This window comes from Ambystoma mexicanum, chromosome 4p (assembly GCF_040938575.1).
Source record: "Ambystoma mexicanum isolate Mex_15411 chromosome 4p, UKY_AmexF1_1, whole genome shotgun sequence".
Taxonomy (NCBI): Eukaryota; Metazoa; Chordata; class Amphibia; order Caudata; family Ambystomatidae; genus Ambystoma; species Ambystoma mexicanum.
Window position 1 is genome coordinate 768,029,878 of NC_090927.1, and position 22,417 is coordinate 768,052,294.

The window sequence follows — 22,417 nt, forward strand, 5'->3', positions numbered from 1 at the left end:
CGAAACATGGTGACGCTCTATGTAAACAGAGATAACGGAAATAACAAAGGAAACCAAAAAGGGTTATTTAGGTAAATGTAAGATGCATTTACAAGATAGGGGATTTAATCCAGAGATTGGCCAGTAACATACTTACATTTTAATTATAAACCAAAATTGGGAAAGTTATTATATGACATCGGACATTATACATGTAATTATCCTATGTCAACTTCAATCATTAGGTTCCAGTACAAGTCAACAATGGTTTTCAATATATAACCGTGTGGGTAGACAGTGATCTCATAGGTTGCTAATTAAAGATGGAACCAGTTGTATGACTATACCCAGAGCACATTCACAATCTCTGTAAATATACTGTATATGGTACATAAATACTTCTGTCTGTCTGACTTTCTCCTTGCAGTGAACCTGATCTGAAAGGCAAACGAACATTTGTACCTGCGCTGGCTGTGGGAGAATAGCGCTGGGAGTTTCCTTAACTCGCGCTTCACCGACACCGACACCCACTTCCTGGAGGGGGAGGAGCATTGTGACGCTCACGTGACGGCTCACGTGACACTGCCTGCCATCGAAATCAGGGCGAGCGCAGCCGAGCGGTGCTGACTTTCTCCTTGCAGTGAACCTGATCTGAAAGGCAAACGAACATTTGTACCTGCGCTGGCTGTGGGAGAATAGCGCTGGGAGTTTCCTTAACTCGCGCTTCATCGACACTGACACCCACTTCTCGGAGGGGGAGGAGCATTGTGACGCTCACGTGACTGCTCACGTGACACTGCCTGCCATTGAAATCAGGGCGAGCGTACCCTTGCGGCGTTACGCCCGTTAGGAGTGAAGTCCACCGCCTTAAGCTACGAGATCAGCCTGCACCAATTCGCAGCAACCGAAGCAACAAAGGTAAGACCTAATCAATGGCCGATAACAGGCCACAGACTCGGCTAAAATCTAAACAAGCCCAGACCTTTTTGCTCTCTCAGTCCTATCATACGGACGATGTTTCAATGCACATAGACTGTGAAAGTGAAAGCCTAATTAAAAATGTTAATGAAACTGATCTTGCTTTGGAAAATGAACTAGAAAAAGACACAAAGTCAAAAAATGAATTATCTGAACTAGTTGAATCTTGTGGGTCTGAGTCATCCAATAATCCAATGAATCCCGATATGAGACATATATACCCAGAGGCTTTAGTTGTAGTCTCAACAATTGACAACCAGGAAGAGGCGGTTCCTCCATCAGTATTATTACCAGTCTCTGAACTAGCATCAACACCTGTAGCAGTTCTAGAAACAATGCAAGGTAATTTGGGACAGACACAACAAAATGCCCAATTACCCGTGGCCAAAGGCCTACTAACTGAGGAGTTTTTGATACCAATAGCTGAACTAAGTCCTACCGAGAAACTGGTACCGGAACAGCGTTCTCCATCCCAGGCACAATTGACGACATTAGTGGTTCCTGTGCATAATCAGGGCGGGGGAAACGAAACTACTGGAAAAATTGAATGTAATAACAGCAATGGCAGCAACAAGGACACCAAGGAAAATGATCGCCGAAACAAACTACAACCTATATCATTATCCACAGAACGGTTGAGATCAGAAGAACGAGTACTTGAAAAAGAAGATAATGGCATGGAAATATCGAAACAAACCATTAAGGACCCCAGTTCACAAGCAACTGATCCACTAGTAGTGGATATTAACGCAGAATCATTCCAATCACCATTTGATGTAACAGATTTGGAGCTGCTTGCGGTTGAAGTCCCAAGTACCTCCATGGACACAAAGTTATTACGGTTCACTTTTCTTCGAGATCCCGCTAAACTATCGATACAAGAAAAGGAGTGCACTTTACAACAAGAAATAACAAATAGCAATAAGGAAGAAAGATGCTCAAATGTCAAAGCCAACGAAGGCAGGCGAATAGAGAAAAGTGAAACATGCACACAAACTACCTTAGATCGAAGACAAAATGAAGTTGCCTGTGAACAAGCAGGTGAATTTTTCTTTACAGAAGAAACAGGTATGGAAAAAAAAGGTATAGATTATGCTGGGAGAGAGGCACGTCTGACGATGAGGCTCCAGGCTGACTTTGAGCAAATGAAAGCAAGACTGGCTGATAGCTTCATAAAAGGCAAAGCAGGCGATATCAGCTCTCCAAGCCGAACGTCTAATAACACGAGCACTACACTGAAGAACCCTTTTTTATCTGAAAGAACCGGTGATTCAATACAAAAACTGATAACTAGTTCGCCAGCGGAAGTTGTAAAGGCTGGTCGGATAAATAATACCGGACACAAACAGGCCATGCATTTGACTAGTGAAAATTATATAAAGTCAACTAGAAATGAGAGATCATGACCAGCCCTTCCCACAAAGGTTTTTAAGTCCTAATCAACAAGAAAGGGGCATCCTGAGAGATAGGTGTAATGAAAGAACAAAAAGCCCTGATGAAAAAGACCTGGAACAAAAAGCCAACCTGTCGACAGCGGCAGCCATTCAGATTCATAACAATGTCTTAGCTGCCACTTCATTGGCTCTAATACCATTCATGAAGCAATTCAGAATAATGAAGGAATATTGGGCAACCTTAATGAAAAATAACTAAAATGGAATCACGCCTGTCAGAACAGCAATCACGACAAAAAGAAGAAAAACGCCAGTTAGGTGAACAACCAAATAAGCAACTGGAGCTGTTTCTGAAAGACAGCGAAAAAAAAAATAGTCGAATGGAGGAAATGGCCAGTCTTCTGAAACAAATGGCCTCACAACTTCACCTGTGAAGGGGGTGCAAAGTGGAATCCTGCACCCACACAAGGTCTCTTAGAATCAAACAAGATGGACAAGTCAGATGGGAAAATTGTGCTTGACATTGTAACCAACGTCAATAACATTCCTGCTAGACTAGAAAAAAATGATGAAATAACGAATGCCATGTCAGAGAGTAACAACTTGCTTGCAGGAAATGTGAGGGATAAAAGCAGTCCAATAACAGACGTGGTAGATAACATAGAGAAACATAACGAACTAAAAGACAAATTAGCAAGGCTTGAACCTGTTAATGGCATAAGTAAGGAAACACCCTCCTGCTCCTTAGCAATTGAAATAGAGGCGATGACCACTAACGAGAAAACTACAGAAATTCAGTCTTCCTTCATAGCGAAAGCATCGTATGGGATATTCAGTGGTCAAGAAAAAAACCTCTTTTCCAACACCAATAAAGAAAAACCACAGGTTGCTGCCAACAGACAAGGAAAAAAAAGACCTGGAGAAAAGGAAGAATATTCAGGAGCCATCAAATCGAACGAGTAAAACAAGGACATTCATAAGAAATTTGACAACTCCAGTAAAACCTAAGTTATTTGAGAGAGAAAAACCCGTAGGAACAAAGAAAAATGATACAGAAAGGAAAGTTGGAAAAGAAGTGAGAAAAGGTTAAAATGGAGAGAGAAACCCCAAAAAAACGATGAGAATTGATTCAGATATTAGCACAACCTCCTCAGTTGAACAACTTGAGGAACTATGCGATCTCTCAACTTATCCTGATGAGAATGATGATGATTGCCCAATAATGTTGGAGGATGAGCGGCCAGACAAGAATTCACATAGCCCAGGTACTTCAGCACAGACCCTAGGCAAGAAACAGCTAACAATGGAACTAGACAACAAAAAGAATGGAAAAGCTGTACAGTCAAGATCAGTAATTGATCAAGTTGAATCGGACAAAACAATAAAAACTGCAAGTGAAGACCATAGAGACAAAACAAGGCCGGCCTTAAATCCAACCCAACCAAAAGTAAAAATTCAAAAATACACCAAAATAGCGGATAAAGAACATCGAGCCAAGCAAAACGTGCAAACTAGGAAGATAAGGGTTGAAAACGTCTTGAATGACGATCCTTATGTCAACCTGAATCGTGGCAATATAATGCGACTGCTACATGCGGTACCAGTGTTACGTACCATTCGATCTGATGACATTCGAATTGTTGAATATGCTTCAGAAGATCGTGTTGACTGTGTGTTATTACATATCATCTCACAAGCAGTCTGCAAGATCCTGATGGCTGCTAAAGATGAGCTATTGTGTTTAGGGTTTGAGATTTCAGAACAGGAGACGATTGAAAATCAGATTGCAGAAGAGGGAATACATAACAACAGCAAAGTCATAACCCAGGAACAACGACGACAAGAATTTAGGAGCCATCTGAAAATGGTCTCCCAACCACAAGCTCGAAATAGAAACTCATTGTTTGAGACAAAGAAACACTAGCTAGGGAAATATATCCAAGATGAAACAGTATCTGTGATTTCCTGGAATACCAGAGGATTTAGTCATCTGTACAACGAATTCCCAGTAGACCTGACAGATAATTTTGCGATTTGTATGCAGGAAACCTGGATGCGTTCACCTCCAGTAAAAGATGGCTATAAAACAATGTTAAACCCAGCAGTGAAAAATACAAGAGGAAGACCGTATTCCGGGTTAATAACTATGGTGAAGTCAGGAACAAACTGGGAAGTAATTGAAGAATACAACCCTAACAGTTATGTACAAGGGACTTTACTGAAACAAATGAATGGACCTGAAAATAAAGAACAAACGATACTCTTGTTAAATGTTTATTGGAATCCAGCAAAAATTGCAGTTAAATCATTTGTTGCCGCAGTAACTTAGTTGATAGATAAAAACCAGAGAATTTGCCCAGATTTATCGATCATAGTGTGCGGTGACCTGAACATTTCATGGTTCGATAAGAATAAGGAACTGATTGTGGCTAAAGCTACCAATGGATGTCTTGAAAGTTCTAGGCGAACAAAATGGACTGACGAAATGGAAGCACGTGATTGCATGATGGTAAATGGAAATGTGAATGGCGATAGTCCTCCAAACTACACATGGCATAATTTGGGATATAATAAGACTCTTGATTATATTTGGACGTCGCGAAACGTGTTCATAAACATCAATAAGCTGTGCATCTTACCAACTACAAACAGTGACCATCATGCACTGGTAATGACATGGCCATTACACTGCAAACGCGAGGTCGAAATTAAAGGCCAAGCACTAGAGGTAAATGTTGGTCGAAACAGACTGCGAATAAATGAAAAACAAATTTGTATATTGACCACGGCAATAGAGGAGCCAAACAGAGAAATCTACGATCCGACAGACTACGTGGCACTGCTTCCATCTTTAACAGTGGGGTTTGCCCATAAACAGAACATTGACACAGTACACAAACACAATTTGAGTATGACTCTAAAGTAAACAAAAGAAGCAGCTAAAAAAAGATCTAGCTAAACTAAAATCACGTCTATGCGTACAAAAGCATAGCCTGATAAAACGGAGGAAACTAAAATATCGTAATTGGCTCAAGAGTTTCTCTTATCAGAGAGACCAAGAGCGTGGAGAAGAGATGCTGGGTCTAATGATACTAAATAACACAAGAGAACTATGGAATATTTTAAATAGAGGCTCCATTAATCAAGCTGCTACTCTGGCAAATGGAGTAGCTGAAAGTGACTGGCTGCGACACTTTAACAAAGTGTTCTCTGGGGTTGAGATGACATCGAAGACAGGAAAACAACAATGTCATACTAACTGGGATACTAAGGAGGACAGTGAAGACATTTGCACCGCCATTGCGAAGCTGAAGAATTCAAGAGCGGCCGGCCCAGATGACATCACTAATGTGATGCTGAAAAAACATAAACATGCGTGGTCTATATTTATCGAACAGCTGTTTTGGATAATAGCAGAAAGTCGAAAAGTGCCAACATCTTGGACAACGGCAATAATAGTACCAATCTATAAGAAGGGCAATCCGGACGATCCTGCCAACTATCGACCGATTAGCCTGGGCGCTAACAACGTCAAAATTGGATAAAAGACAAACAGGATTCACCAAAGGAGTTGGTACAGACATCAATCTAGCCCTGGTGAACCTATTGAAGTTAGAAGCCTTACAGAAGAAGGACAATTTATTTGTAGCCTTTATTGACATGCAACAGGCTTTTGATACTATAAACCAAGGAAAACTATGGCTGAAATTGGAAAAACTGAAATGTCCTGAGACCTTGCTGCAACCAATAAAAGCACTGCATGAAAAAACATCAATTAGAATTAGACTAAATGAAAGAGGTGTCTTGTCAAAAGAAATCCTTACCAGTAAAGGGGTTAAGCAAGGATGTCCATTGGCTGCCACTCTGTTTAAGCTATACATAGCCGACATTCAACTTGATTTAGCAACTGTGAAATGCTTTCCACCGAAAGTCAATGGGCAACAAATAAGCTATGCAATGTATGCGGATGACTTGCTATTGTTTGATCGGACCCAGATAGGTCTACAGCAGCTACTAGCGAAAATAGAAAGTTATATGGCAGAAAATGATCTATTAATAAATGTGAAAAAAACAAAAATTATGAAATTTGGACACGCAACAGGTAAAAAAACAAAAACTTCAAGTGGGAAGTATATGAAGAACACCTTGAAGAAGTCACAGAAATTCGCTATCTGGGAATAACAGTGAATACCTCAATATGTGAACGGAGTTGGGTAGAAGACATTTATCGCCGAACTCGAGGTCTCTCTTTACAAGGTGCAAGAATTCAGACGCTTTATGGAAAATTCTCTTTAATACCAATACTAACATTTTATGTGCAGAAAGTAATTCCAGCAATTACATTCGGGACAGAATCAGGATGGAACATCGACCAAAAGATATGGCCACAATTGGAAGGCCTCTTCTGGAGGCGAGCCCTGAGACTACCCAAATATCTATCAATGACAATACTACGTCACAAATTAGCTCTGGAAAGCTTACACGGAACAGTGATATGGAAATCCATGTCATTATTTAGAAAGATGGTGATCTCAAATCCTGAACCGGCGTTCCAAAGACTGGCACCAAGCAGTGATCAACCGCAAAAAGGGTTACTCCTGGAATGGTCGGAAAAAGTGAAAGCCATCATGCGAATTGCCGAGATTACGTTAGAAATGTTGGTAGACCGCCCTCAAATTGCACGAAAAAAGCTGAACAGTGGCTTTGGATTGAAAATCTTGATAACTATGGAAACATGCCCACAGCTCTGGATCTGGGATTAACGACGAATAAAGTCGACAACATGCCAAAATACCTTCAACAATTTCCTTCACGGCATCACAGAGACAGTTTTCTTCGTCTTCGAACAAACATATAAAAATCAAAACATATGATGGCAATGCGTCACTTGGACAACGTAACAGAAAATAGCTGCAGGCATTGTACATTTTATCCAGAGACAACAAAACATTTAGTAACTGAATGTGTGGCATTAATGGAGGCAAGAAGGGTACATTTGAGTAAATTTCAGCCGGAAACAGACACAATGGCTGAGTTTTGGTCTCGCATTTTGGGTGGAATCTCGGTTCACTTAACTTGTTCGGTAATTAATTTCCTAGACAAAGTCACAAAATGAAGAATAAGGAATTAGGAAAGATGGTTCAAAGACAGCAGTAAGAAACGTGAATGAAAGTTATGAAACAAAAAAAATTGTAATAAAAGTTTGAAATAAACTAGATGTTACAAAAAAAAATACTTCTGTTATTAGGGGTCACTAGTACATAGATCAAGGGCAAAATTTAAAAAGCATTACATTTATCATACATCCTATATCAAACGTATTATATATGATCATATCATAGCAACATAATTGTGCTACCGTGTGTCTTTTCTCCAGGAAATATCTTGCTACTGGTGACTTATTAATATGGTTGCGGATGTTACTTTTATGCTCATTCCACCTGTTCTTAGCATATCTAGGTTTTTGACCAACATAGAAGATACCAGTGTAAGTACAGTGACCTGTGTACATTTAAAGGTGTTTCCCTTTGACAGCAACACAAAGAATGTACTCCTGATGGTGTGCGTACCTCCTTCCCAATGTTATTTTGCAGGAAGATGACACAGTCTGTAGTAAGCATGACCCTTGGTAGATGAATGTGGAGCATACCACTCATGATTTAAGGTTGGTACTATACCCCCTTCCCTGCATGAGTAAGTCTGTTGTATGTTCAAGCAACAATGTTACTCCTACCACAATGAGGTACGCACTAGTGAAGCTGAATGGCTTAAAAACCAAACAGAAGATAAAAAAATAATTTGGAAATTATTTGAGAAATCCTATAAAACCAAGATCATTGAGGCTAAAAAGAACTATTTTAAAAGTCAAATCGAAGCCTCTTATAATTCAGCAAGCAAGCTCTTTGATATTCTCAAATCCATAGAGAAGCCCAAGGCAATGGCCCCGGCATTTATTCCATCACAATCTGAATGCAAAAACACCTAGGCAGCATTTTCTAACAAAATAACCAAAGCTAGAGATCGCAATGCACTAGCACAAGCAAAAAAACGTCCATGTAGCCTCCTTGGGGAACAATCATCAATCACAAAGGGCACTTCTAAATAATACAAATTCACAATTAATACATTCCAATTGAGTGGAGTCTCTTCTTTTTTTCATTTAACTGAAACTGGTGCATGAAGGAATAAGTGCAACTACCTTCTTCATTTTTAGCTTTTAAAACGGAGTAGAGGAACCACATTTTTCTCCGTTGTTGCACAATCTATGCGACAATCACTATCTATACCAAGGGCGCTGAGGTCCTCTGTTAAGAGTGTCCATTAAAAAGCTTCCCCACAGCTTTTTGCCAACTATTACATTAGGCTTCTTAGAGCTATCAGACCTCTATTGAGCGAGAAAAACTGCACCACAATAGCAAGAGCTACCATCATGTCGCGTTTGGACTACGGTAATGCCCTCCTGGTAGAAGCTAGCAAGCAAAATATCCGAAAACTCCAGCTGGTCCAAAATAATGCGATTAGAATGGTAAAAAAGAAAGCAAGAAGTGAACACATTAGTGAAGCCAGACGTGATCTTCATTGGCTGAAAATAGAGGATCGCATTCAATTCAAAACCATGTATCTAACTCACAAGTGCTTATACGGTAAGGCCCCTGCCTATCTGAAGTCCAAACTTACCTTCTACTATCCCCGCAGGGCATTAAGATCAGAAGCAAATATGACCCCCCAGAAATACAAGAAGGAACTCGGCATGGGTAGAGCTTTCCCGAACCGTGCAGCAGCCAATTGGAACAAATTGCCGAAGTACATTAGATTGGAGGCATTCCGTAAAAAGCTCAAAACCGAGCTTTCTAAGTAACCTTCTGTCTAGACCCACTTAATTTTAGGTTACCAGTATTTTCGTACCAGTCCTGTTGCATCACATTAGGCTCCCTCTGAGTCATTGTCCTCTGTCTTCATGTGAACGCCCCGATGCCCGCGGGCGGTCGGCGCTATACAAATAAATAAATAAATAAATAAATAAATAATTAAATATAAGGAGTCCTTGTGCAAGCGTCAGCCTTCTCTGGTCCTTGAGTCTTTTTCTATTTCTGTTGCTCCTTCTGGAATCTGTGATAATGCTTACAATGTTTTGAAAGGAAGGGGATCCTCTGCACTGTTCAGCCATAATACACATGAAGTGGAGAGCCAAATATGGCTTCCTGCTTAACAGATAAGCCTTCTAAAGCATTTCTGCGAGGTACCTCATCATTTATGGGTTCACATGCTGTGCACTTCCTATAGCTATTTGTTTAGGCAGCATGAGTGATTCCAGGAGGTTAGCTACATATGTATGTTTTTTTACTGTGATTCAGATGATGTCAGGAAGCCTTTTTCCTTCCAAAGTTGGCAAAAGTCCTGTGCTACTCTAAAGGCAAACTTAGAGTCTGTAAAGATGTTTACTGTATATTCTGTGACTAGCTTGAAAGAGCCGGTCACTGCTACTAGTTATTTTACTTGGGCTGATGTAACATTGGATAGTTTTCAGTGTTCCACAACAACGTCTAGTGTACTTACTTCATTCCCCATTACTAGTTATCCATGATCATTCCTATAAAGACCTATGAATTATATATAACCATTCTGCATTGTGTATTGATGTGCAAAACCGTTCCTTCCTTGGCATCAGGAGAGCATCAGTTATAGTCACATAGTCATGTGGCTCACAATCACAGGTTTACCGTTTCTGGGACTGGGCAGGAGAGATGCTGGATTCAACACTGGACACCAAGTCAGGGTAACATTGGATGAATTTAGCGATAGCATTTCATACTTTTTGGATTGCAACAGTGACAAGTGCTGTGTTTTAGTCTTTAACAACAAAGCACCTACAGAATGGGGAACAGCTACCTCAAAAGGTGATCCTAAAACTGTTTTCTTCACATAATTGCACCAGTAGAGATGCAGCTTGCACTGAAAGAAGGCGTGGGGGTATTCCAACAGCACCTCGTTATGAAGCTGTAGTATAATATGCTACAGGTTGCTGATTTTGCCGTGGTGTTTGCACGAGTACTGCTGATGCAACTTCATTCCTCACATGGCAGTAAAGTGAGAATGTCTTCTTACACTCTGTAGGTGTATTTGTCAGAACTCCTTTAAGACCTCTGGATGCCTCCTCCGCTTTGTATGTTCGCTGCAGGGGTTCTACTGTATTTTTCTTTGTGTAGTGTTGTAGTGGTTTGACTACCTGAGCATAACCTTAGATCCATTGCCTAAAGTAACCTACCACTCCTAGAAATGCTCTCATCTACCTTAAGGCTCACGGTTTAGTAGATTCAGCTATACATCTATGCCTTAATAATGCTGTGTCCTAGATAGTGCAACCTTTTCATGCCAAGCTGTAGATTACGTTAAGAGGCGGTGTGCCCTGCAATCGCTAACACTGTAAACAGTATCTGTGTCTCCTGTGTTCAAGCTTCATATGAGGGAGAGGCTAACAAGAGATCAACAACATATTGAACTAAAACTGACTGCCTGGGAAATGTAATATCATCTAGGTCTTTCTTGGGCTGATACAAAAAGAGTGTGGGTGACTCATTGCCTTGTACCCCTGTAGGAGCATAGTCCACATGTACTGCATGACATCATGCAAACAAAGCAGAGCTGTGTTAGCTACCTGGGTGTGAAGGGATTCAGAAGAGAGCTAAAATAAGTCTAATATCATGAAGTGTGTGGTTGCTGGTGGGATACAGGAGATTATTGTTGCCAGGTTTCGTACTACTGGACATGCTGTGATGACTGTGGCACAAACAGCTGTGGCATTATGCATACACCTGGCATTATGTATACAGGTGTCTCCACATAGCTTCTTGAATAGAAATATAGTTATATTAAAAGGTTAGTCGTGTGTACTATTACACCTTGCTTCAGTGGGGTTTCTACTACTGTTACCATACAGTCTTTAGCTTCTGGGCATAAGGGCTACTGGGGAATCCGCCTTAGTCATTTACATTGTTTTATCTTCATTTTGACTAGTTCTGAATTTCTATTAAAACTGCAAAATGATCCTGTGACAGTATTTATTCATTCTTCCAGATCTGGGGACCAGTGTATCATTCTAAATGTGTGGTTCGTTTTTTTTTTTATTGCAGGGATTTCCCTAATGAAGAACAATTCATCTGAAATTGATTGGATCCTGGCCTGTATCTAAGCCTTTAAGTTTAACAAGCTTCACATTATTTTTTAAACTGAGTCTGATGTGTTTTTATTGGCATCAATTCAAGCACTGTACTGGTTGATTATTTCAAAAGGTCATACCTGTCTCTAGGAACATAACCTTTGATTAATGGGGTTACCAAAGTTCTACTCGTTTCTGACAAGGATTGGAAGAGCCAATAGGGCCAAAACCATGTCCCTTGATAATGCAAATTATATGATATGATAGATGATATGGTATGTATAACGCGCCTATACACAGGGGTTTCAAGGCGCCTTATAAATACCGAATGAATCAAGACCAGGACCGACTTTCTGATGCACTGGCCTTTCCGACTCTAGCGCCTAATGGGTAGCCACAATAAGTTCAAAGCACTTGGTATATCCCCAGTGCCATCCATTCCAGGTCATCAAATATGGCTGCTAAATGGTATGCTGCCCTTTCAGATATTTGGAGAGGAATGTGCCTACAATCGCTGTGTGCTGAAAAGCCAGGAAAGCTCAGAGACCTTGGAAGTACTAGGCATCCAAGGACAGCGTTATAAGGGGGTGGCAAGAGGTCAGGCTGCACTATTATGTGTGGTATGTAAAGGAACCTGGAGTTATGCCAGCCAGGGGTAGCCTCAGTATTGGAGCTCGTATTGCTAGCAAGTGGCAAGCAGCTGCTTACATGGCTTGCGTTCCAAGGCATGCTCCCTGCCCTTGCCGTCAGTGGCCTACTCTATGGACCAAGTGCAAAGCCTGAGCGTTGTCTCGGTAGGATAGCTGAGGGGCAACGCACTCGCCTTGAAAGCAACACGACACAGAGGATATTATGTGTATTACGTGTGCCCGGTTTGAATGCAAAGGAAGTGGCATAATTGGAAAGCAGGCCAGTTCCTGGGAAGACCTTAGCCCACAATTAGGGATGTGGGTCTAGCTTGTTGGGAAAAAATGGGGCAACGATATCCCCTTTTTCCTAGGGTAGCAAAATCCTTGCTCGTACAGCGGGAAAGGTGCATAATTTTCCTCCATGTTGGCCACTGCCCCTAGAACTGAAAATCACCTTCATTGGATTGAATATGTGAAAATGGCCGCTACAGTAATGTGAAATGTATGCCCTCCTCCCCCCAGGGCCCTCACCCAAGTGTTTTTTATAAAGTCGAAGAGGCCACTTAGATGGCCAATGTGTGTCTAAACTTAACCATAACAAGGTCTTGAATTCATCCTCAGAAAAAGTAACATTTAGCAGGCAGTGGGTTGATTTATTTCAATGAAAGAGGATCTTTTTCGAAAGCATATACGGCAAACTTTCAATCGAGATAAAATATACGTGATGACACAAAATTTCACGTGCTATAAAAACTCCTCATAGCAGCGCTTACGGGTGACATCAAAAAAGAATTATGAGGAAAAATGAACGCTATGTTTGGGAATAGTGTGTGAAATTTCAGATTTCCTCATGATTTATTAGCAAGGATGCTGTGAGCCCATTAATTATGCTCACAAAAGTGCACTCCTGACAGTACAATAGAAAACAGCGAGCAATATTTTCCATTTTACCCTACAACGGGCCAAGATATACGAGATATTTCTAACAAATGCATTTCTGGATCAAAGCACATCCGTATTCTCGCCACAAAAACATATTTTTCACATAGACAAACGCCATTTCACCACCAGCACGTTCATTCATTATTTAGGACTAACCTCAACAATCAAATAATTTTAGAAAGGCATTGATATTCATTTGGCTTTTTTGTTTCATAAAGGATGATGAGCCAAATTAAATGAAATCTGATTCAGAACTTGCAGCGGCACACACACAGTGCCATGCTGTATGCAGGTCCTATTTGCAGTTTTATTACCACTTCTATGAGCATTCATATCTAATGTTAGTCTCTCCTAAAAAACGAGGCCTAAGGCAACAAAGACCCTGGAAAAAAAGTTGGGCCTCAACCTGCGCTGTGTCTGCAGGTACTGTGTCCAGCAAGTATCACGGAGAAGGGTGCCTCTCTGACCTGGGGGCTGTTGCATGGGTGGGGTATGACTCACTTCCTTCATGCTCCCCGGTCCACTGATTGGCTAATGGGTTTTGTGGGCGGAGAGATGATGCTGACCAAAGGCACCAGCGTATGAAGGAGCAGCGGACAGATGCTTGACGACCTACTGGCAATGTATACGTGTACGGTGTGGCGTCTTCCAAACTAACCAGAGGTAAAAGTGGGCAGTAACTAAAGGGTACGACGTTCCCTTACTTTTCAGTGAAATCCGTCATTGTTCCTTTTATTTCTGTGGGCCAGAATACCGTTCCAGGATTGCAATATTTTTTAAAACAGTTTTTGTTTTAAATTCACCCCATAATTTCACCCCTACTCAAACTTGTGCCCTGCCAAAATCAAGTCAGGGTAACATCGCACTGCGCTATCACACAAGTGCTGGACTAGGGTTATTTATTTCAATAGAGTGCTTGGGATATAAAACCTACTCCCAAGCAAACAAAAAGCCTGGCTTGACAGAGATATGGGTATGAATGGCTGTAGGCTCAGCCTTGTTTGCAGGCAATATGAGGTGTGTGTGTGTGTGTGTGTGTAGCTGGGCATGTTCTTTAAGAGGTGTGAATGGTGGGTGGTGAAGGGGAGGCTGCATAGAGGTGCATGCTTAGGGGGCCAATGACACACTAATGGTGGTCATTAAAATGCACTTATTTCCTTGCATTTTCTTCAGTTTTACTAGAACTGTTGTAAAACCCAATGAGCCTCATTCCGAGTGTGGCGGTCCGGAAACAAGGCTGCTGGTAAGCTTACAGGCAGGCTTTTCACAGAAGCATCGGCACTGTTAGCAACGGTGCTGGTGCTTCTGTCCCCCCACTCCCATGGAGTCATACGGGCCTCCACCGGAATGGGGTGTTACCGAATCTGCCGCCTGACTTCCTGCGCCACCGGGACTTGTAATGTCCCAGTGGCACTGGGAAATCAGGTGGCGGATTCAATGTTTCCGGGTCAGGGGCAATCCGCCAGTAGCACTGGCGTGTTACCGCTGATCTATGAATGAGGCCCAATATTACTGGGTGAAGTGGAGTAAAGGATGGAGGTTTGAATGGGGACAGTGACTTGTGTATGAGGGCAGGAGGCAGAAAAGGGGGCGGGGCAGAGGCAACATCATTCCTCTACTTGTATTTTTACATTTTGACTACTGAAAATAACGATGCCGGACCACAGCCTTAGCATTGCTACCCATGGGCGCGTTGCCAAGCAAAGCACCAATGAAAAGCTGCAGTAAGAGTGGGAGGATTTTAATGTTTGATTCATTTTCAAATGTGCAACTTACAAACTCTACAACCTAAATTTCCTCTAACGTGACAAGAACAATGAAATAAACTACTGAGGGAGCCGAGGGGGCAAACTGGAACGTCAGGAGGCAAATGTGTTTTCACAGCCTTCCAGAAAGCAAGAATGTAGGCGGGCAAACACATTTCCTGGGGCATTCCACAAATGTAGGCCCACCATGGCGAATCACCTGTCCCCTCGATCAGTGAACTTAGCAAGGGGACCCTTTAGAAGACACTGACCAACTGATCACAAGACACGAGAGGGAACACAGAGATGTATTTTATCTGGCACCGGTTTGGGGGGGGGGGGGCAGAGGGGGTAATATGTATAAAAAATTAAACCAGTCACAGCCTCCGATTGAAAGACAGTGCAAAGACTGGTGCAGATGTAATGCTTTAAAACAATAAGTTATAATAATAAGGTGAATGTATCAAACTCAGAGATGTTGCCACTTGCGCTTACAAGAATGTTATATACTGCATTAGTGTCCCTGCGGAAGCTACTACATAATAATAAAACTAAACATTGGAGAAACCAAAAGACGAGCATGAATCAGATGGATCGATCACATGTCGAACATACTAACCAAGAACGCAAACTCATCCGTAGCCCGACATTTCAATGAGAAAGGACATACCATAGGGCAAAAGAGATTCCAGGTGCTAGAATTGATGAGCACCAAAGGATATTGAGAGGCATTGCCAAGAAAAGAGCACAGAGAGAAGATTTCTCGGTGCACAGGCTTGAGTCCATAGCTCCTGGGTGTATCAATGAAGCAATGAACCAACACTGTTTTCTGTAATATGCCTCTTTTATTTAGTGAGACATGTGCTGATTGTCCCTTTCCTCACACAAAAGTATGGTGCATATGTTTGGGGAGGTATTGTTCTGTTCCTGGCACACAGAATCTGCCCCACTGAGCATTCCATGATCTCTCTTGACAGGAATGGCCGCTTCTCAGACGATGAATTTGCCTACCTTCCTCAGTGTACATAGACACTAAGATGCCTTGAGCCACTGAGCTCCCCGGATCCGGTAAGCACCGGCATCCACTTGTCCTCTATATGTATATAGTTACATCTCTACTGCTAGACTACTCTAGAATTAACTGACTCCTGACATATTCTCTCTCTGTTTACCTCAACAGACCACATAGGATACTTCATCTATAAGAAACTCCCGTCCTGATGAAGGCTTACACCACCATAGCTCACCAAGCTTCTCTTTAAAATGGCCGAAACACTGTCATGTTGACTTGTTTGTTCGTGTTGTTTCAACTCTAGATTGTTCCCACGCAATTGTGCTGTTCACCTGACTATACTTCACTAAGTTCTCTAGTTTCCTTCCCAAGGAAACCAAAGAGAATGTATAAGCAAAAGAATTTGGTATTTCAAATATTTGTAATTTGATTCATTTAACTTGGGTACTATACTGTGTATGTTTTCATTTTGAATATCCTATGTTCTATGAATTCAAGTGTATCGTGACACTTACTGTAAAGTAATTAAATCTGAACTGCAGTAGACAGACTTCTTTGTAATTCTGTGTCCACCAATCACGTTGTGACTCAACCAGGATTCAGTTACTCTATTTTCAGCAGCTAGACTTTCATGACCTTGCTCAATTGTGTTTTTCGATCCAAACTATACATTACATTGTATTTTCCTTGCAGATTGTTTATCGTACACGGGACAAGCACTGCTGAAAACACCCCCTCGCGGGCCTCGCAACCTCTACTGAGTCATCTCCATGATTAAATGCGCACACAGGACAGGCACTGCTGAGAACACCCACTAGGGAGCCTCGCAGCCACTACCGAGTCATCCTCTTGATCACGTGATCAGGCACACATTAGACGTAATGCAGGTCACAGGCAAGACACTTCCTTCTAGGCAAGTCTGATGAACACTCCTCCACTGCTTTCACAGGTAAAGCTATGTCAGACCCTGGATGGGTCATTAGTTTTGAGTGCTGGATGCACTACAGTGATAACCTTGTGGTACTTTGTTACCTTACTTTCAACAGTAGAAGCAGTTGATCGCGAAACGCACTTTGATTTACTTTCTGCTGTCTTTTGCAAGGACACGCCAGTGGTGTGCAGTCAGATGGCCAGCTGATGATTGTGACGCGTTGAGACACCCTGACCACCACGCGCATTCTATGTGCCAGGTAGATGGAATTTTGCAACATATGTGTTATTAAATAACATTAGCTACAATCGTAGTGCACTTCATTTCCAGTCAGTTGCAGTACCTAAACGGTACGGTTCATTTCTCATTCCAGTCTGTTTATTTTCTCTTTCCCTTCCCTTTTCCATTGTTTTTATTGCTTTGATGTATTGATGCTCATTACTCAATGATATTGTTTTATTGGACTATGTGATCACTGACATTTTCGCGACATTTTGTCTCTTTTTAACCATCGAATATATGTAATTGCGGTGGTGGGATGTAACCACTGAATGCATTTTGAGACGTTTCCACACAGTTCTCTAATGATGTATCTTTCTGTTATTGGCATGGGGTTGCCCTTGCACCACTGATTGTTTGGGGTCCAGATGGCCTTCTCAAAGACATGCACAGCTATATGTCCTGACAATGGACCAATGGTCCGAAATGCATGGGCTTTGTAGCTTTTTGGCATTGGTTGCAGTACAGTGGTCAACATATTGAATACAACATTGTTTTGTCTCAACAAGAATCTCTAGTTATATATTGTTTTCAACTTAAGAATACTACAAGATCACCAACACCATGACATACATTGCTCTGGCTCTTTAGCTAGACTAAGGGTGTACAACCCACACCTCTGGATTTCACTAGCCAAGGTCCATAGTTCTCCGATTATCTTAAATGCCCCATGCGGAGGCATTTTTCCAATGGGTATGCACCCCTCACTTTGGCATTAACCAGAATAACCAATATGCTATTGAGAATACTGACCCTACCCATAGCGGTGCCCGTTCACACCTAATATTTAAGGCATATGTGTTTGCAATACAGTAACGCGGAGACTAGGCAGGTATGCATGAATATGACCCGGATAGGAGAGTGGCGTCTATGTTGGTGGAAGCGTTCAGTCTTGTGTAGCCTACAAGAGTCCGGGGGGATAGGGGTGGTCGCTAGAGAGCATGGTGTTGGGGATTGAATACAGATATATATATTTAAAAGAAAATAGGTTAACATCCCCATATTAATCCAATCACGGAAAGCAGTTGCTACCCCAGAAGGTGCAGGAGGAGATCATGCTTACAGAACATGCCGACTGTTGTGAAAGATTCCAACATCAACATTTGAATTAGGTTGGTGCTTGAGTGTGTTGCTATGGCGATGACAGCTAAGTGTGGCCTTAAGTCAGTTTTTCACCAACTGCTAGTATGTTGAGAGTGGGCACCCGTGGACAACAAATGCCTAGGGGTGGCCCTGTGCCTTGGAGGTAAATCAGGTGCTCCATCGGCAAACCTGTAGTTGGCCAGTGCGGTAACGTGCCAGTAAATGGTATCACCGGCACGTTATTACCGCTCTTGCCAACTTGTAATGAACTTGTCTTTTTTTCGAGCAGAGCCTGTATTTGTTGTTTTAGTGAAATGGTTCTTAGGGAATGTTGGATGGGGAGCAGATGGCATCGCTCACGTGAAACATATACTAATTGTCACGGTGTAGCATTGTGGCTGTAAAAATACGCTTTTCTGTCATTTCTACAGCACACTAAAATCATGTACCATTTGATGTTTTAGGAAGCTCAATTCCTTTATTGCTTATTTGTAATGCACTGTGGTAGCACATGCCAGCCCTACTTTAGTAGGAGTTTCCTCATGTTTTGTGAGCTATACTTGTGCCACATCATGGGCATCAGTACAAGTTTGGTGGTGGTGGATAGAACTGGTGGTAATTCTGTTACAGCCGCTTCTTTGGGAGTAATGGAATTAACACTGTTCTTCCCACACTGCCAAATTACAACTCTGGAGCAAAAAGATGGAGCTGAATACACCACTTTATCTCCAAAAATGAGCGGATTTACCACATGGTAATTCCATTGGTGGCAAATCTGACAAAAAATGGGGAATTGCACTGCCCTACCACCACTTGTAATTATGTGGTAAAGCGACAGCACCAAGTGGTGGTACAGTTAAATGATTTTAGTATTAATTTGGTGGATTTACTGCCAAATTACTGCCAAACTCATAATGAGGTATGGAATGGTCTCTTTACGGGTAAACTGAATATGCAGTTATGTGCTACCCTGGTAGACAATATCCAATAATTATGTATGTGGCTATCACCTTGCAGTAGAAGCAGGAACTCATGAATAGCTGGAAATCGTAACACGACATTCATTAGTCAATATACTTAACAACATAATTTCCTTATAGTAAAGTTATATTAAAAAAGGTGAATTAAGTCAAGTATCTCTCCAAATGATTCTCGATTACTGGGCTTTATTCCCTACTCTCCCTGTTTACTTGTGGCTATTTTATGTTTTCTATCAACCCTATCCCTTCTCTTATACACCACTCACATCGATATCGATACATGTAAATTAATATTGCACTGCACTTTCTTTCGGCTATACATTTAATCTCACAGATGAAACACATAAAATTATACAAAGTGATATTGTTGCCTTGAGGAAGCACAGTATTGCGCAAAGCATGTGTCAGCTATGTTTTAAACTTCATGAATAAAAACTCTTCATAGGAAATGAACAAGCAAACTCACTGTATACCTGTAACATTTACAGACAATCTATAACATCCTTTGCTTCACAAAATGCACGTTCTGTTTATTGGCTTGTGTGAAACACATTATAACACGTTTAGAAAGGCACAGGTATCACCTAGAAACTCCCAAGAACAGAAGGAAGGCGGCTATTACTGGTGCTAGCAAAATACCTGTTTCTGGGTTTGAACTGTGGTCAGAAAGCGACCCTTTTTGGCTTTGAACCAGCTGCCTTCCCACTTGAAACGTACCTACACTTTAACTGTAAGGAGCAACTCGAAACTGCATTTGACATTCTTCCATAACTTTGTTCTGCAGCCGAATTACCTTACGTACATAAGTAGGGTACATCAGGAATTTTACTGGGAATCAGTTTCTCCTTGAAAAAGGGAATTTAAAAAGGAAATACAAGGCCTCATTACGAGTTCAGCACTAACCCGCCGGTGCTACCGACAGGTTGCCGCCGAGCTCATAACACTGTTTCTGCCACCTGATATCCCACTGTCACCGGGACATTACAAGTCACGGCGGCCCGGGATATCAGGCCGCGGAAAGTGTAAGTCCCCCTTCCCATGGAGTACCATAGGACTCAGTGGAAATGGGGACACGGAAGCACCAGCACCATTGCTAACGGTGCCGGTGCTTCCATGACAACTCCACCTACCGGGGCAGTTGTGCCCGGCAGGTCAGACCTGCTGGGCACAATGGCTCAGGAAGGCAGAGTTGGAATGTGACGGTCCAGGAAGGGTGCCGGTATGGTGCGACCAGCACCCTTATTTCTGGACTGCCACACTCAGAACGAGGCCCATGTTAAAGTGGAGGGCACAAATGTCACGGTTTATTGGACTCTCACTCTCATCTCAGGGGGTTCCTTTCCCCCCTGCTCAGGGTGTTGCACAACAAATCACTTAGCAGATTCACATTTGATTAGGCTTCCAACATGCATAACACCATTCAGAAGATTTTCATTTTCGAGACACTAGCACATTCAAATGAACAGCAGGGTTACCCCCATTACATTAAAGACTAGAGTAATTTACTTTGCACTGGGATAATTTTTGTCAATTTCGAATTTTGTCAAAAACATCACCCCATGGTATCTGACCCTATGGGAATTAATTCTTTTTAGTTAAATAAGCTAAGGGTATAATGCTTTTCCCCCCATTCCCACTAATGGAAGAAACCCCAATAATGAGAAGGAATGGGTTAACACAGACAGCTTCCCCTCACACTTCCAGATAAAATGGATATGGTGTTTTTCTCTAAGGACATTAATTAAGTGATATTGTTTGTCAAATATGCCCAGGGTCTACACAGTTTTGTCCCCGCCACCCACTAATGGGAAGGGATTAAGGCAGGTCACTCTCTACACAATTGATAGCTCTGCAATATATCTACTTACATGGGAGATCTCTGTTCTTAGTTCAGGAGGCCAGACAGATTTCAGACCCTCTTTCAAGAATAGGAAGGAAGCTCACAGCTCTGGTCTCTATTCACAGCAAGGTCCCTCCAGCCAGATTTGAGGTCTCTCTCTAAGATAGGGCTCCCAGCTTCCAGGCAAAAATCCCCAGCAAGTGTCCCAGGGTCTCCTATCTGCTCTCCTGGGTGTCAGCCTTCCTTTTTGTCAGCTCTCTGTTGTTGTCAGTCTGATCACCTCTTTTTGCCATTCTGTCTCCCTCTAGATTGAGAACTAATATTATATAGTGCTGATGACACTTACATAGTATGAATATTTCAACTGTATGGATTGGACATCTCTCTTCCTCTGCCTCCCACTAATTCCGCCTAGTGCCAGCTGATAGTGCAAGGACTTTAGCGGTTTGTGTTATGGATAATGGAGGAGAAGAAAAATGCATCATTTCAAATGACAATTATTTTTTACATGTTTGATTTTCCCTGAACGTCATATCATGGCAACTATCTTCTCCTTTCAGATAACTGCATAAACATATATATTTTTGAATTCTACATTTTATGATGAATCAGGGAATACTCATTTTATTTCAGCACAAAGCTATTATTTTTCGTGGTTTTTTCCTGAGCTGAAATAGTTACAAATATGACACTTCACAATCCAAACATTAATTTTGCATTATATCATTTCATCAACTTTCGAATTCCTCTGCATTATGAGAAGGGCAGGATCATGGTTTTCTTCCTAACTCAAATTCTATTCATCACATAAAAGTAAGAGATACATAGAACTGACAGTCATTTTGTGATCTTTAATTTGAGTCCTGGGTGAGTTCACTGGGACGCACAATTCTCTTTTTATTAAGGAAAATGAGTCAAATGTTTATCAGATGGCAATGCATAATATAGGCCCCTAAATTCCACATTTAGTTCAACCCCTGATGAGTTTCCATTTCTCCCAAGTCACATGACACAGACATCTCCCTGGCTGCATGTTATTCCAGCCTTGCCATAATGGGCCCGATTCATAGAATCAAATAGCGCTGAAAAACGGGCGCAAGTATGCAAAATGCGTGCAAGCAGCCATTTGTTGATCCATGGAACACATATCGCGTAGCTTACCGGAGACTTGCGCTGAATCCGCGCGGGTCCCACATGTCACTGCGACACCACAAAGGCCTTGCACGAGATGCCCAGCGAAGGTGCATACTGTCTAGCGCAGTTACCTAAAAATGGGGTGGAACGTGTGGAATGGGGAACAACAAGCGTAAATGTGGGTGTGACATGGGAAGTACCAAAGTAAAATACTTGCAACGCCGACACGCATGCTAAAAACACGTATTCATGGAATTGAACAGGGCTCACCTGCGCGCGGGAAAAGACACGCTAATCCAGAAACACGTCCGCCAAGCGGAAGTAGGCATTAGTG